We start from the raw sequence: 17,793 nt of genomic DNA, 5'->3' as shown, positions 1-17,793 counted from the left end.
CTAATGTGACTAACTTCAGGATCAAAAATCACTAAAAATTAAAAAGCAATAAAAGAGACCTCTCAGAGATTTGAGCCTAACTTCCAATTGTGCCTTAGATATAAGAATTATGCCCTGAAATGAAATAAAAAATCACAAAATATTAATTTTCCATGTGTAATAATAAAAATGCATTATTTTCATATAGTTCTTTTCAAGAACTCAAAAACACTTTAATAACTTTGTCGGTTAATGTTGTGTTGTTAAATTTAGGTTGTTGTAAACATTTAATTTTCTTTTTGATTTCTAATGTTTTCGCTTAATGATTTTGTGTTGTCCCTTTATATCGTCATTTCGTACTATTCAGAACCTTTGGGGCACCGTAGCTTGGCTCTGCGTAACACGACAGCAAGATTGAACACGAGCTGTAACACAGTAATATAGGCTGTGATGCTGACTGTAAAGTATCTTTATCTGTAGCTAAAAATATGCAAATGAGATGCTTGCAAATGTATATGGGGAGGGGTCACATTAGCATATACTGAGTGCACACACTGTTAGAGGTACTGTTAGACCACGAGATACAGTGACCATTACTGACCATTATTATTCTGGAAATCCCAGTGATGAAGTGGCATTATTCACCGACTGTTATGATAATGGGTGACACTTATTTTGAAGACAAAAACTAGGCCAAGTATAAACAAGCTAGGGGTGCAAACATATTTCTGGACAGCCGGGGGGGGGGGGGGTGTGCTATGACATCTCGAAGAGTTCTCTTACACACTCGGGAGGTTTGGCGCTGAGTTAGTAAGGACAGTCCGTGTCTCAGTAAATATTCTCTGTATTCATTAAATATTCTCAGCACGTTTCTTTCTGTGGAGGGGATGGTGCAGCATGGTATAGGGGCCAGATGCTCTCATTCGCTTAGCCGTGGTGTAGAGTTTAACCTGAGCATTGCATGGGTTCATGAACGCTGCAGGTTAAAGCTCGGCTTCAGTTTTAAACAAAACCCAGTTTCTGTGTCATTTAAAAACCATACATCTACCACAAGATGCATGTCAGGTTTAACTTGGATTTACCTTAAACCTGCTAATTTACTGAGGTTTAAGGCCAGATTTTTGGACCTAAAGCACATTTTCATTTCAGATATTTTACTACTCCATACACATGCCTAAACTATATATATTTCTCCCCATCATGTTTTGTAGACTTCAATACATATTTAAATGCTGTGTTGCTTAATTAAGCACACCGAGGTACCATACTCAGCTAGAGGAAGTGTTCATCACCACAGAATGTATTGTTCAGAGAAGCTAAAGATGACCTGTGTTTAGACTAGCACTGCACATGTGATGCTGGTCTGCAGTCCCACAGTGAAGCAGGCAAAGTGGCTCTTTAAGTCACCGACAGCCCATTCACAGGACGGCTGCACACTTTCATGTGGCTTCGGTTGGCTTCTGTTCACAGCTCCGTGAGTGAAGTGGTCCTCCAAAGAAGAATCAGCAGGTACCAGTGCAGAGGGCAGCCTCGATCGCCGAGCAACAGAGGATAGCTTCGGTTACCAAGCAACAGAGGGCAGCCTTGGTCGCCAAGCAGCACTCATCTGAAAACCTCTTCCTCGAATCGTGCTTTAAGCTGGCTGCTGTCAAATATTTCATGTGTAATGGATGCTTCTGGCCACCTCGTAACAGTGTTGTTAAGCATTTAAAAACCACTATGGATCTTTGGTTGTTTGGCTTTGAGTAATGGAAATCAAAGACACAGTATTGTACATAATAAGGCCCAGTGCTTTGCAAAGACTGTTATTTCTATTGCTGTGTTAGGTTGGCCCTGAAATAAAGTAGGAAGTTCTTGTGTACTTGGAATAGAAATGAACGGTAGAAAGGCAAATGTAACATTCTCACCTTATAAATATCAGACTCTTTATTCAAAAGTTTGGGGTGACGTTTAAACTTTATATATTGACTGAAAATTTGTTTTAGTTGGGCTAATTATGGTGTAATTTGACAGTACATCTTTTTTTTTGGTTTTTTTTGTAAAAATAAACTATTCCTTCTTTTTAATATACAAACTTGCGTTTTTCATAATTTTCACACCTGTTAGAGTTCTATCATTTTTCCTGTCCAAGATTACATAACACTTTTTTCTGAGTCTCTCTTCATGATGCAGATTCGTTCTTGCTTGTTAAACTTCCTTCTTTCTTGGTCCTTTGGAAGATTCCATATGTAACAATAACACATCAAGTTCCTTAAATGTGTGACTACTCAAATGGACAATATTTGAACAGGTTCCGTTTTTGCCTGTAGGGGGAACCATTTTACAAGAAAGCACCTCATCCTCTTAGTTCTTATCGAGTTTTTCTGGGAGGTTCACTGTGAATTTGTAGCTTCTCAGAATCCTGTGTCGCCTTTCTAAGTCTTCACAGTAGTGCGGTTCTCTTTGTCAGAGGGCAGGGTGTTCCATCATTCAGTACCATCGCACACCTGTCCAGCTGTCAGCGACCTCTGAACCCCTCCTCAGTCATCGCTCAGTCCAGGGGTCAAGAGGTTATGTTATGAGAGTAACAGACAGTAGGCCTTTCTCTGGGCCTGCGCCCACACAGGCATACTGTCTTCTCTTTAAAAAAGACAAGGACGTAACGCTGCATGACACAGAAAACAAGCCACAGCCGTAGTCACACTGAGAGGTGTGATTTATGTACTGTCCAATAACAGCAGCAGGTGGTAAAAATGTACAGTAATTGAAATTTGCAGCATATTTACTACAAAGCACAGGACTGGTGCTACAGTCTGCCGCCCACTGCAGCTGGTTAGTTGTGGTTGGTGAGTTCATACCCAGTGCTTGTCACACCCACCTGTCACAACCACAACGTGCAGTTTTCTGTTGATCTTGCTTTGTGTGTTTCATATTTTAGCTACTAAGGAAGAGAGTGGGGGAGATTCTGTCCTTGGCACACAACTGGGCAGTGATAGCTCAGTGGTTAAGGTACCTGCTGGTGCAAGTCCCACCACTGCCAAGTTGCCACTGTTGGGTCCCTGAGCAAGACCCTTAACCCTCAATTACTCAAATTGTACTCAGTCATGATTGTAAGTTGTTTTGGATAAAAGCGTCAGCTAAACACTGTAATGTAAATGAAGACAGTCGGGTTAGGTGTCCACCGGTTTAACTGTAGGTGTTCACATTATGGATTCTGCATGTGCGGTTCTCCAGTCAGCGGGCTGCATGCTAGGAGCTCAGGACTGATGCTGAGCGTCAGACAGTGTTAAACACACAGGAGAAACAAAGCCAAGCTGGGAAGGGACAGAAAATGAGCCGTCGCACCATTCGGAGGGAATGATGCGTCCGTCCGTCAGACAGTCCCTGGCGTTCCAGACAGCGGGGAGAAGCTGATCTCACTGCTGGGACATGGTTTCTAACCCCCTTCCCTCCCTGAACGTCTCATTTCGTCCGTGACTGAAGTTCCTGCAGTGCTGGATTCGCAATGATCATTTTCAGTTTTTTGTTTTTTTAAAGTTCTGCAGTTTATCAAGTTGTTCAGGTCTATAAACACATGGCATAATGCATCGCTTTACTGCACAGAGCTGAAAGCGTTTACTCAGGACAACGTGAACTTCACATGTTTATATTGAAAGTCTCAAGCTCAGGCTTGACTCAAAGCTCACAAACAACAAAACAGGATAAGAAAGGTCCGCTGCCTGGATCAGCACAATTAACCCATTAGTCACCAGGTCATAATAATAATAAGGTTTGGTGTTATAGATTTCTCTGAGCTTGATATTTTGGTGGCAAATGTTTCATCACCAATTGCAGTGACATCATCAGTGCAAACGTTATTGTATGCTTAGTCATGGGATTTTGTGTAGTTATATGTTACGATTGGTGATGAAATGTTTGCCACCAAAATATCAAGCTCAGAGAACTCTGCAACACCAAACCATTCAACCTGAGCTACCAATATTTGTTTTTATAGCAACAATGTGATTAAAATCTGATCTTGATGATTGTCCTATAATACTATGTACCACTGGCCTTCTGCACTAAGCCTTCTTCCTGTTAGTGAAGTGATGTGTTTAGGGGATTGAGTAGGAAATAGACAGATGGATGTCATGTCTGCAGGCCCAGCTGAGCCTGGGAAAGGACAATATTAAATGCCAAGTGTGAAGTCACTCTGAAGCCCAAAGAAAACCACGGGGGGAGATCTCAACATGGCACTGAATGAGGTACTGAAGTAATGTTGCGAATGGAGATATTTTTTCCTGATTTTGAAGGAAAAAAGCAGCCAGAATACTGGCACTGAAACTTTGAACAGATGTTACAAGTCCACGTACTGAATAGAATAAAATGGGTGAAGTTAGTACATAAATAATCACACTTGATCTTGCAATCAGTTACTAGCAAATTCCCCAATTAGTAACAAATAACATTTCAGAATTTTTTACTTTTTTTGTTCTTCAGGTTTGTTCATGAACTGTACGTCACACAGAAGAGCATTTACCCTGAGCAGTCCGTGTTTTGAGTATGGTATTATTATTTATATTGTTAGAATTGCACAGTCCAAAAAAGCAAACATGACACTTCATAAAAGTTCAAAATTCATAAATATACTGCTATTTTTAAATAGTTATATACACAGCAAATGGAACGTTTAAGACGGGACGCTTTAATAGACCTGTCCGAGCATGGAAATGTATCTTGAAATAAATGCTCATAAAATCAGTGCTGGACTTCCCATCATGGACAATTTGTTTACAATGACTTCAGACAGGAATGGATGTGACTCTCTGGGCTTATCCACTCTCAGTCCTAATGGCTTTTTCATCTTCAGCGATAGCTGCTCCAAACACAATAAAGCCCTTGGCCCTTTTGCGTCCTTTTAAATCAATGAACCAAAATTCAGATGAAAAATATTGTAATTAAAGCCTTATTAATTAAGGTGCCACATGATCACTCTTCTTGCTAATGATTATGTCTTGGGCCCAGTATTCACAAAATACAGCCAATGTTCCTATAAGGAAGATGAAGAATCTACCCGAACAGCTCTGCCATAAAGGCAGACGTGAACAGTAGTGATGAGATGAAATGTCATTTTTTATAGCTCATGACTGTAGTTCAAATTCTTTCAAGGTTTTTTTTTCCTCTACAGGATTCTATCCTATACAGTCAAAAGCTCTGGTGCTGAATCAGTCGTCACAAATGAACAGTGTTCGTTTCTGACCAGCGACACATACGTAAATGCTTTAGGCGCTGACTCAGCACTGGGAGAGTTGTAGTGTACTGTTGTGCACTGAAAACCAATGAACGATGCTTTTTCCTAACAAGACCAAAGCCGATTGGATGAAGTCAGAGAGGTTCTTATTACTATATAGAGTCAGTGGGACTGGTGTCTGCTTGGAGTGCTTGCCTGCTGGGAGTGATTTCAGTCTGATGCCCCCCCCCAGCAAACCGTTTGGACTTTGATTCTGGTCTCTCTCTAACACTGCAGGTTAAGACGCACATGTCCTTTCCTTCACAAAGGAAGTCCAGCAGGGAGTGTAATTTCAACACCAGCCTTGATTACATCTACACAGGCAGGGAAAGTTTCAGTTCTTTCGCCGCCGCCGACTCGTCGGCCTGCGGAAGACCAAGGAGAGCTGTAACATCTGCTGGGAAAGCCGTCGATTGCAGTCTCTCAGTCTACCGAAGATCCGCATGAATGCAGCATAAATAAACAAGCAGTCCCAGTCAAAGCCTGCATTAGAAAACACTGTATTTCTTACCATAATCATATTGTGAGTAAGGTACTCCCAGTGAGAGGGTAGGATGAAGAACAATATTCTAACCCTGTTCCTCAAGAGAGGAATTTATTTCATAATCCTACAAACCCCTTTTTATGGCTTTGACAAAGTTCTGGCCTGCTCTACTTTAAGCCACAGGAAGGAATATGTCTCAGTGCTCAAACAGCAGTTCTCCGTGTGGGGAGTGATACTCGCGTGAAGGCCTGGAGAAAGCTGAGCTGATGAAACCGTGCACAGGTGCGCTGTCTTGTCTAGGCTATGGAAGGCAAGAGATTGACTCGCTGCCCCTTCATGCCCCGTAATGGATTTAACCTGCTCCGATGTTTTTATTAGTTGTCAGACACAGGCACATCCCAGAAGGAAGAGGGGTGGGGGGACATGTTGCTGGGGCAGGATCAGAGAGCCGGGGGGCGGGGTACTTTTATTTTCCCTGCATCCATGAAAACTTGTCAAAAAATCTAAAACACATGTTTTCTCTGGGATCCTTCAAAAAAGAAAAAAAAAAAACCTCCATCCCAGACTGAAGATTGAAACCAAAAGCCCGTGGACTTTGCTGTCTTGTAAGAGATAACCAGTTTAATTTTGGGTCCTGCTACTTATGGTGAAGCAGTTCAATCCTCCAGAAATGTTAACACAAATACAGCACCGGAAGCCCAAATGTGTCTTCAGCCATTTTAGACCCTTGTGCCATCTCTGGGTATTCGTTAAAGCCTGGAATCTGCAGACACTGAGAGGCCTCCACAGTGTGTTGTACAAGCTTATATTAAAAAAAAAAACAGCCACTCTGTGTTCCAGGGGATGGTGTTTGCTGGCTAAAGCCTGTCTTTCTCTCAAATTTATGCCTTTGTGTTTACCACATATCCTGGAAACACTGACAGTTCTGATGCAGTGCACCTCTGATGCATTGGACAGCCCACTTCATCTGCATGTCATGCTGCAGGCAGGAATCCGGCATTCTCTCCAGGTTCCTGCAGCATGTCATGAGATGGCTGGAGATGGTTGTGACAATGAAGCACAAGCTGCGTCAGATCAGGGCGAGACCCCAGCCACCAGGGTGGTCACGATTCCTGGGTCACGGTTCCCGGGACTCGTCTCATTTGCCCCAAGACCCTTCTGGTACTCCGCAGTTGGAGATCTGGCGCTTGACTGGGACTGGGAACGTTTGCAAGAAGTGGCTTGCAAAAGAATGCTGGCGCATGCACAAGATCTCACACTATCAATATGGGATCCACACTCTGGCACACGTGCTTTTGTGTGACACATACGGTGTGTATTTCACATTATCATTCTGTAAGAAGAAGAAAATAACTCCACTGCCAGTGCAGTTCTTTGGCTCCAGTTCTACTTTCTGGAAATGAAACAAGATTACAGGGAGAATTTTATTCCAATAAATGACTCTCCAAATCCCAAATCAGACTATGTTGTAGTCTAGAGTACGCAGCAATAAAACAGCTTGAATGGAACAGCAGGATACACAGGGTTTTTTATTATATATATATATATATATATATATATATATATATATATATATATATATATATATATATATATATATATATATATATACATATATATATATATATACATATATATATATATACATATATATATATATACACTATTGTGTCTTATACAACTTTACATGCTTAGGTTTTCAATTATCTGTGATATTCATTTTTCAAAATTTGTGTCCTGTAACATGTAAGAATGTCCAACTACACAGCCTAAAATACTCTGTACTCTCAGCACTCAGATTTACTGATTGGCTCAGCATTTAGGATTTTGTGATCAATGGAAAAGCTGTTTGATTTGGTATGTGGTCTAAAAGTCACTCTGGGCTTCGGTTAATTATGTTGCATGAAAGAAAATGGCTAAAAATGAGAGAGCAATTTGTGCTTTGTGATCATATCTGCTTCTGAAGTTCACTGGGCTCTGGAAACAATCGGCAACGTTACGTTCATTCACAGTCTTGTCATGAAATATAAGTCAAAACTGCCATTGGTGCAAAACTAATAAGAGTCAGATAAGTCCAAATTAAATTCTGTCTTAAAATAGTTTAAACTTGTTAATAAGATATTAGCAATAACACTACAATCTCTCTCTTTGTTAGCTGACTTGCATCCAATTAGCGCCAGGCCTTGATGTCATAGCTGCAACAACATTGGTCAGTAATGGTTCCAAAATAAGCATTTTCACTTAACTTTTATTCTTGGAATCTGAGTTATCATATTTATATCACATTTATCAGATTTCATATAAAGTCACTTTATAATTTTCCACTCCAGCGCCTTCTGTTATGGCCAATCAGCATTGAACACATCACCAGACTTCTAACCAATGACGGCTGTGCCTCACACTCACTGTTCAGCACTACATGAAATTCTGCCACAAGACCTACCACAGTGTTAGGCAGTGTGGGCGTTGGGAGTCCTGTTACAGTGTATGGCAATGTGGGCACTGTGAGAACTGTTAGTGTTGGGCAGTGTGGGCATTGTCAGAACTGTTACAGTGTTGAGCAGTGTGGGCATCGTGAGTTCTGTTAGTGTTGGGCAGTTCTTCACATCATTCACATCAGTTGCAGTGACTCATATAAAGCGTACCTAAAATTATTGCTCTTAAACAATAGCTCATTTAGGTTACTTATCTAGATAATTAGTTTAACTAATATATATTTTTTAAAAATAGGTTGTCGCTAGTAACATAACTGTAGACTAGTTTACGGCCTTTTTCACTAGCATTCCCCTCGAAACACTCTACCACTGGATTGAATCAAAATTGAATGGGAAAGAGATCCAGTACATTTCTATATGAATCCGTAGCCGCAGAGAGAGTTGTTTGGGCACTGATCTCAGGCCAGTGGGCTGAGGTAAGGCACAGGCACCTAGAAGAGTCACATATCATGCACATGTGCGCATATGCTGTTTTCACTTGAGTGTGAAATGAATGAACCAGCAAACTGTGTGATTTTTGAGACCTTTTCCATTTGCCCTGGGACATGCTGGGAAACACGCGGCTAATGTTTTACACGTTGCCGTACTCCGTTTTAAACAGGAAACTAATACCAACACCTCCCTGGGTTTTTTCAGACTTAAGGAACTTATGCAATGAAAGTTACATACATATTTGTTCAGGCTTGATCCCGCCTCTACAGTAATATTTCAGTGGCGAAGTGTCTTCAAGTTTGAGGTCTCGAGACTTTGCGGTTTGGATCGAAAGCCTTCAAGCTCCACTGAAAATCAGATCTGTCTGTTAATTTTTACTGAGCACTGATTCAAAACATGCCTGGTGGGTCTTTCTTGGAGACTGAAGGGTCTACTGTGCTCCTTTGCATTCAGAATAATCCTAAACCCAAAGCTCAAAAGAATTTTCCAAGCTGATTCATCATTGGCACTGTAATGCAGTCCAAGAGCAGGCTGTACTCCAGGCTCATAGAATGGGAATTACAGGAATTGCCCCCCGGGCTTAAAAATATATCACAAGCTAGTGTTTGTGCGTATAGAATATCTCCAGAGACAGACACACCTTTGCACTGTGTAGCATTCTGGGAGGGAGAACTGTGTGCGAACATATCCCCGAAGTGATTGTGTCTTCGGTTTCTGACAAGTGGTCGTCATTTTGCCTGAGTGTGCGTCCCAGCGCTGGAGGTCTTGAACGTTGGCGGGTCGTTCTTTATTCAGAGAGCTTCTTTTCTTCTTACTGACAGCACCCTTTTCCCAGGCCGGAGAGGGAGAGAATGCCCACTCTGTAACCCAGAGTCATGTTACTGTGTCAACTACCTAAAGCAAATATGTGAGGATGAGACACTTGGACCTGGCTTTGTTCTTATTCCTAATCAAAGAAATGACCACCCAGTTAACGGAAATAAAGAACACATCCATATAATGATGAGCAGAGATGCGGACCTGTGTTCTCCTATACTGAAAAGGCTATTTAGACTAATAAAATATAAATTAGTTACCAATGGAGGAGGAGTTCCCTCTTCAGTCTTGGTTCTCCCAAGGTTTCTTCCGTAATTCCACCCAGGGAGTTTTTCCTCGCCACCGTTGCCTCCGGCTTGCTCGTTAGGGGTCTGGACCCAGACATCTGTAAAAGCTGCTTTATGACAATGTGTGTTGTAAAAAGTGCTATGTGAATACATTTGACTTAAAAGAGAGCTATACTGCAAACCTGCAAGTCCTAGAGCCCTACAGATGCGAACTGTAAAGCAGTCTGCAGTCAAACGCTACGGGTGGAGGGGTGGGGGCAGTCGGTTTAAAGGAAAACATGTTTCGTGGAAGGGTATGAAAAAGTCGTCTAAAGCTGACGGTGCATTTCAAATGAATTATTTATCCTTTAAACATCTCCAGCAGTTCTGAATTGCCGCCGTCATGTTCAATGTTCTTGCACTTAAAAGGAAAATGGTATTTCTAAACAGTATGTAATCTAAAAACCCACCATTTTATGAGCAGAACTGATATGTACTCGCACTGCTTCCACAATCAAAAGCATTTTTAACGTTAACACAGAAGTGTTTCTGCTGCCGCGCCTCCCCTGTGTCTTCGGCCTGATAAATAATGTGTTAATCACTTCTACGTCCTTCCTAAGCTAGCAGGTGATCATCTCTACCGTTGCGGCAATGCACACGTTACGCACAAACGTCATGCTGCAAACCAACTGTGACTACAGCTTTTTCCCTCAGCCAGAAGCAGGTAGCTTCTCCTCTTCCTCTTTCCGTTCCTTTTCCTCTCTCTTGCTCGCTCTCTCTCTCTCTCTCTCTCTCTCTCTCTCTCGCGACTAGAGGTAGGTGAAGAAGCAGTCTTGTCTCCACATCGGCGGGCGAGGCGGACGACAACTACAGCGTATCTAATGTGGGCTCAGCCCGGTGGGACACAGGACATAGACGGGGACCAGAGAGGGAGTAGTGCAGAGTCTGAGCATGTCTGGAACCAGAGAGACGCTCCCCATCACTGCTCAAAGAGCTGAACGCCAAGCCAGCGCCTTGGCAGCGTGTCCTCCTCCTGATCTATCACCATATGGCCCTGTTCATGCCAGGACAAAAGACTAACGATCACGCAGCAGCACCACAATGTCCTCACTTCAGCCATTAAAACATCAGAGGCTGGCCCTCAGCGCTGGAAAACTTTGATTCCTCTGAACGGCTCAGAACTCCTCAGCATGGCCCCCAGGTAGTCCATCAATCAGCCTGCTGCAGCTAGCTAAAAACGCCCGCAGCCAGTAGATCTGCACCGGGACGCTCATAAAAGCAAGTTTATGTTTCACCTGAGATGTACCGTGGCAAGGCAGACAACCAAGTGTTTTGCTCGGCGTCCTTAAACAGTAATTCCAAGGAGTAAGACACATCCTCCTACTCCTGGAAATAGAGACAACCCCTGCAGAGAAGTCCAGAATAGATACGGATAACATGACTTTCATAATGGTTTCAGCTTGCTCTAAAATTAAACTTACAGTTACCTTGGTGATGATAAGGATGCGCAGTATGTCTCACAAATGGAGCCCAAAGAGCAAACTTATCAAATCTGTTTTTATATGAGCACAAATTGATTTGTACAGTTTTCCAACTTGTGATGCATCTGTTATAAATGTTTTATTGAAAGGTATTTATTTATAAACAGCTATTTATAAACACATATTTTGTTGCCTCACTGATGATGAATGCAGTCATATCTCTGACGGCATACGCAAACATTTATAAATGACTTTGATCATGTGTCCAGCGCTCTTTCAGACCTGGAGACTGGGGATTGCAGAAAACTTGGTTAATACCACCCTAAATACTACCTTACACACCACCCTACCTACCACCCTAAATACTACTCTACATACCACACTAAATACTACCCTACATACCACCATACATACCACCCTAAATACTACTCTATATACCACACTAAATACTACCCTACATACAACCGTACATACCACCCTAAATACTACTCTATATACCACACTAAATACTACCCTACATACAACCGTACATACCACCCTAAATACTACTCTATATACCACACTAAATACTACCCTACATACAACCGTACATACCACCCTAAATACTACTCTATATACCACACTAAATACTACCCTACATACAACCGTACATACCACCCTAAATACTACTCTATATACCACACTAAATACTACCCTACATACAACCGTACATACCACCCTAAATACTACCTTACACACCACCCTACCTACCACCCTAAATACTACTCTACATACCACACTAAATACTACCCTACATACCACCATACATACCACCCTAAATACTACTCTATATACCACACTAAATACTACCCTACATACAACCGTACATACCACCCTAAATACTACTCTATATACCACACTAAATACTACCCTACATACAACCGTACATACCACCCTAAATACTACTCTATATACCACACTAAATACTACCCTACATACAACCGTACATACCACCCTAAATACTACTCTATATACCACACTAAATACTACCCTACATACAACCGTACATACCACCCTAAATACTACCTTACACACCACCCTACCTACCACCCTAAATACTACTCTACATACCACACTAAATACTACCCTACATACCACCCTACATACCACCCTAAATACTACCCTACATACCACCCTAAATACTACTCTATATACCACACTAAATACTACCCTACATACCACCCTACATACCACCCTAAATACTACTCTATATACCACACTAAATACTACCCTACATACCACCCTACATACCACCCTAAATACTACTCTATATACCACACTAAATACTACCCTACATACCACCCTAAATACTACTCTATATACCACACTAAATACTACCCTACATACAACCGTACATACCACCCTAAATACTACTCTATATACCACACTAAATACTACCCTACATACAACCGTACATACCACCCTAAATACTACTCTATATACCAGACTAAATACTACCCTACATACAACCCTACATACCACCCTAAATACTACTCTATATACCACACTAAATACTACCCTACATACCACCGTACATACCACCCTAAATACTACCCTACATACCACCCTAAATACTACCCTACATACCACCCTACATACCACCCTAAATACTACTCTATATACCACACTAAATACTACCCTACATACCACCATACATACCACCCTAAATACTACCCTACATACCACCCTAAATACTACCCTAAATACTACCTTAAACACCTCCCTCCTGGTGCACATGCATACTTCCCTCTCTTCATACATGGCAGCAGGGAACTGCCAGTAAACTACACAGGTACTTTATTGTCAAGATTCCTGCCAGTACACTTATCATGTTTGGTTAGTATTCTTCAATAGAGCCTTGAAAAACGCTTCTCACTGTATTATTCTGTCCTGCATGTCATCACGACGTTTGTTGAACAACATTAACACTGAAGAAATCAGAAATCAGAGTCCAAAAACATAGATATCCACAGTCATTAAGATATGAATGCTATCTCACAAAAGCCTCCGGTCTGATCACTGACTCCATCACTAATTCTATTTCATGAAGGGTCTTCTCCAGTAGGACACGTTACATAAGGAAGTGTTTACCCTAATTCTCCCCGCCAGGGCCAAAGCACTCATTATTAAGTTCCACCCCACAGGCTAACCACCCTCCGGCCCCACTAAAGCCGTTAATTTGCTGCCCAACCCTATGTACTTCGCTGTTGCGAACCTGCTCACGCTTTCCCCATCTGCCCCAACGCAAACCAGACGCAGAGCCGCACCACTCAGTCAGTAAAATAAATCACGGCATGATTCATGAGTTATGTGCAGTACGTCAATGACACCATTCAGAGGCCCAGGAACCTGCAGGAAATCTACAGGAAATCTACAGGAACCTGCACATCCCTAATTGTTTTTAAGGTGAAATGCGCAGTTGCAGTATTGGGTTATTGTTATCCTAGATTATCAGGTCAGAGGAGCAAACACTCGACGGCTGCTATAGGGACCATGTGCTTCTTGAGCTGGCTATGTGGACACACTGCTAACCGTGTGTAGCTGATGTTGATAGTGAATAGGGTTGCTGTTTGAGTCCAGTGCTCCTTGTTGGTAGCTACATGTAAGGCAGCATAGCTACAAAACTTGGATCTTAAACATACTGGAAATAAATGCATAAATGAACAGAAATACATGTGTAGGCAAACTGATTTCTGGTCTGATTTCCCGTAGAATCATAAAACCACATAGACATTTTCTGTTGTTTCTGTTCTTGCTGTTACCCGGTGCACCCTGATTTAGCGAATGCAATCACATCCAAGGAATGATAATAGGAACAATGATTACAAAGCTGGCAGGAAGGAACGGAGTTCTGGAGAACAGGGAGAGCTAGTGCAAGTGTGTGTGTGTGTGTGTAGGCGCGCACTTTAAATCATTACAAGATGTTGGAGCAAGCTCTGATGTGCATGTTCCAGCTCTGAGGCTATGAGGAACTTTCAAACTCATCGGTGATGGTAAAACACATTGGAAAGAGCAGAGGACTCAAACCCAGACCCTATCGATCATTTCTCAGGACATATTGGTGTAATGTCCATGTATAACAGGGCTATGCACAGCAGCTGCACGGGTTGTGTTCCAAACATACAGAGCTCCGCCTGTTTCACCAATAACTACACCCCTTTGTCATGATCAGTCCCTCCCGGGTTCCAGCTTCCGTGTTTTCCCTGTCTTGTGTTTTTTCAGTTCCGTTCCATGGTTTTGTTTTCTCCGCCCCTCGTTTCTAGTATTGTTCATATATTTTGAATGTGTTAGGCTTCATTGCGTTTATGTTCAATGGTTGCATTTATGTGATTGTGAATGTGTTGGTTTGTACTCTGTGTTCTAGCCTTCGTATTTCTTAGCCCTGAGTTTTCCCTAGCCTTTGTTATAGCCTGCTTCCCGTTTACCCCCGTGTGTTTGTTTTGTTAATCATGTATCGCCGTACTCTCTGTGGCGGCTCTATTACCCTGGACTGCCTTAAGGACTCTGATTCTGGATTTGCCCCTATTAAATCTTGCTCTTCTCCACACATGCGTCCGCCTCCTTACCGCTCAACGTTACACCCTTTAACCAAGGAAATGGCCTAATTAGGTGCTGTTCTGTAGACTTGGTCCCCAACCCAGTTCCTACTAGGTCCTGATTGGCTCTTTAAAAATATCACTCTAGTTGATCTCAAAATGACACAAACCTTTCCTACCAAATTTTGATTCTGAGCTCTTTGGTTTTATAATTGAGATGTATCAGTTCAAAGAACGCATGAATCTGATCCACATCTTTTCTGGTCTTAAGTACTCACTCAGAGTGTAAACGGGAACAAACACGCCCCATGCCAAGCGTGATAAATCTGTCCCATGCATCTCATTTGCCAGGGCGACAGGGCCAAACAAGAACGAAGTGTTTCCACTGTCACACAAGTGAGCCGCTCCCTGAGGTATCAGTGTGCAGTCATCTTTGCACACGTTACGTCAGCCTTGTCATGACTACAGAGACCTTGTCTGGACCCTCAAGAGCACATGCTGCCCAAGACTTGCGAGCTCTGTGGAGGGACAGTGCTGTTTCTGTGAGCATTCAGCACATGGGAAAATGATCAAATGTGTGACGAATTATCAGTGGATTTATTACATCCTTGCTATTGGAAAAGTTTGAATCAGTGTACAGCTGGAAAACACAAGTGAGGCAGAAAATGAATGTTGTCAACTTGTCATTAATCTAAGCTCATAGGGATTCACTGAGCTTGGTAAACACCATGAGACATATATTATGTGGCTACAGATATGTAAACAACTGAATTTTTAACCAAATCTGGTATTAATAGTTCCATAAATTGTGCTTTGCTGAGGTGCCACCTTCTTAAAGAGTGCTTTGAATAAATCTTTAATTTAAAAGTCTTCTGGCTGTATATAACTATTTCTGAACTTTGAAGCTGACGACACAGAGCAGACTCAGTGAGGAGCGTAAGCGATAAGGCTTCAAGCAATACCTCCTTAATAAGTGCCTTATGCTCTCCATATGCCTTATTTCCCACACGAGGCCCTTCAACATGGACCTGTTGCTGATGCTGCCCAGAAAACCTTACAAAAATAAAAGGCTTCGTGCTAGCCAGACCTGCACACCTCTGCAGTGTTTAGAGTCCATAACATGCCCTTGACTTAATGAGATTACATATCCTTTGACCTAAATGCCATTGAGGTTCAGCCAGCAAAAAAAAAAAAAAAAAAAGTCTCTCATTGCTAAATTACCACATATTTTATGTTTGACAGGTAATAAATATGCTAAATGACTGGTGGTGTAAAATTTCTTTCCGTAAGAAACTTAAATAAGTAAATTTTACCCCATGACACCCAGTGGTACTGTTTTTAATTCTATACAGGATAATAATTCTTTCCTGATGGAAACATATTAACAAGCCAAAATGCATACACAGAAATGATGCATTTGAGCATATATTTTTCATGACAATTTTACTGCCGTGGTTTCTTGTTATTCGTGCATATGCAGCTCTTGGCAGTAGGCTCTGGACTTTATTATAACGATAATCATATAATAATGATATGACAGTGATATGATAATAATATGATAATGAGCCTGCTGGTCAATCAGAAGTGCTACAACTCCTCTCTCATTGTATTGGAATTGGAATTGAAAAGATTGCCTACAGTGAGACCTCTTGAAAATCTCACAGGAAGATACAGTTTATTCTTTGTAGTTAAATGGGTCCAACTGTCATAACTGATCCAGATCAGAATAGTGAGGCATCCGAAAGTCATATGCTCAGACCAGCTGCATTCTGAAGCTGGAACATTCATGGCATCACTTTTACACCAATACACACACGCACACGCACACGCACACACACACACACACACACACACACACACACACACACACACACACGCTCGCTCTCTCTCTCTCTCTCACACACACATGCGGATATGCAAACACAAATACAGTATTCACGTTCCAAAACCTATGGTCAAGCCTCTTTCCAAAGAAACAAACATGGAAGCCATCAGGGCGAAATGAAGCCTGAAGCATATTTACATACCAGTGATAAAACCAGCATTGTTTTATGTAGTGAGAAGAGCTCACAACCTGCCTTTGACAACACTCGAAACACACTAACCTGTTTTCTGCTACCTGCAGGTTAACTAGTCTCCGGTCCCGCACTGCTAACATAGATCAGAGGTGAGAACATAGGTCAGAACACAGGTCAAAGGTCATCATAGAATACCATGACTCGGATAAGATAGCAAGTGAGATGAGCCGTATTGGCCAAGGTTTTGGGGACGCAATAGAGTTTCTGCGGTGTGTTTTGCAACCTGTGGGAGGGGGGCCTGTTAAAAGACTGTGACCCAAGGCTACACATGCATACAAACATGCTGTTAGTACAAATGTGAAAGAGTGTTGGTTCTTTCGCTCATTTTTACTGCAGGGTCCTCAGACGTACACATGGCACCAAACACAGTACTCTCCTCTGCTTCCCATGCTTGTATATTTGAGTGAACAAAATGCAAAAATAATCATGCACACACACTCTTGACAGAGCAGTTCATCAGGGAAACAGTGCGCGCGCGTGTGTGTGTGTGTGTGTGTGTGTGTGTGTGTGTGTGTGTGTGTGTGTGTGTTTCTGTGGGGAGTGAAGCGAAGAAACACATAAATATGATTTCAGGTCCAGTCCGTCAGACAGGATAACATAAACACCTTTGCCAGCCGACTCCTCTGAGCCTCTCCCTCACTGGACCACAGCGTACGCCAGGAGACGAACCAGAGACACTGAAGCCATAGCAGGACAGAGGGAGAAGGGAAGAGACAGAAAGACAGAGCACAGAAAGAACGAGAGAGAGACAGAGAGACAGAGAGAAGTAAAGAGAGAAAGTAAGAAAAAGCAGGGAGACAGAGAGTATCCGTGACGATTAGTATGACGGTAAAATATATGGAAAAAAGAGAAGAAAAAGAAGAGAACACAAGTCCTGATGTCTTTCTAAATGGGCTATGGACTCCAGACACTGTAACAGCACATCACTAAAGTGTAACA

The 17,793-nt window shown here is 42.1% G+C and overlaps 1 long non-coding RNA gene across 1 annotated transcript; it reads right to left on the bottom strand.

Annotated features, from left to right (window-relative positions):
- Positions 1-7,943: 7,943 nt before the first annotated feature.
- Positions 7,944-10,022, bottom strand: LOC113583038 (uncharacterized). The gene is made up of 2 exons (XR_003411212.3): positions 9,715-10,022; positions 7,944-9,498 (listed from the first exon to the last, which is right to left on the bottom strand). It is a non-coding gene; the product is annotated as an uncharacterized LOC113583038 (long non-coding RNA).
- Positions 10,023-17,793: the final 7,771 nt, after the last annotated feature.

This window comes from Electrophorus electricus, chromosome 11 (assembly GCF_041902795.1).
Source record: "Electrophorus electricus isolate QZ-2024a chromosome 11, ASM4190279v1, whole genome shotgun sequence".
Lineage (NCBI taxonomy): Eukaryota > Metazoa > Chordata > Actinopteri > Gymnotiformes > Gymnotidae > Electrophorus > Electrophorus electricus.
This window is presented reverse-complemented; position numbering and strand designations above follow the sequence as displayed.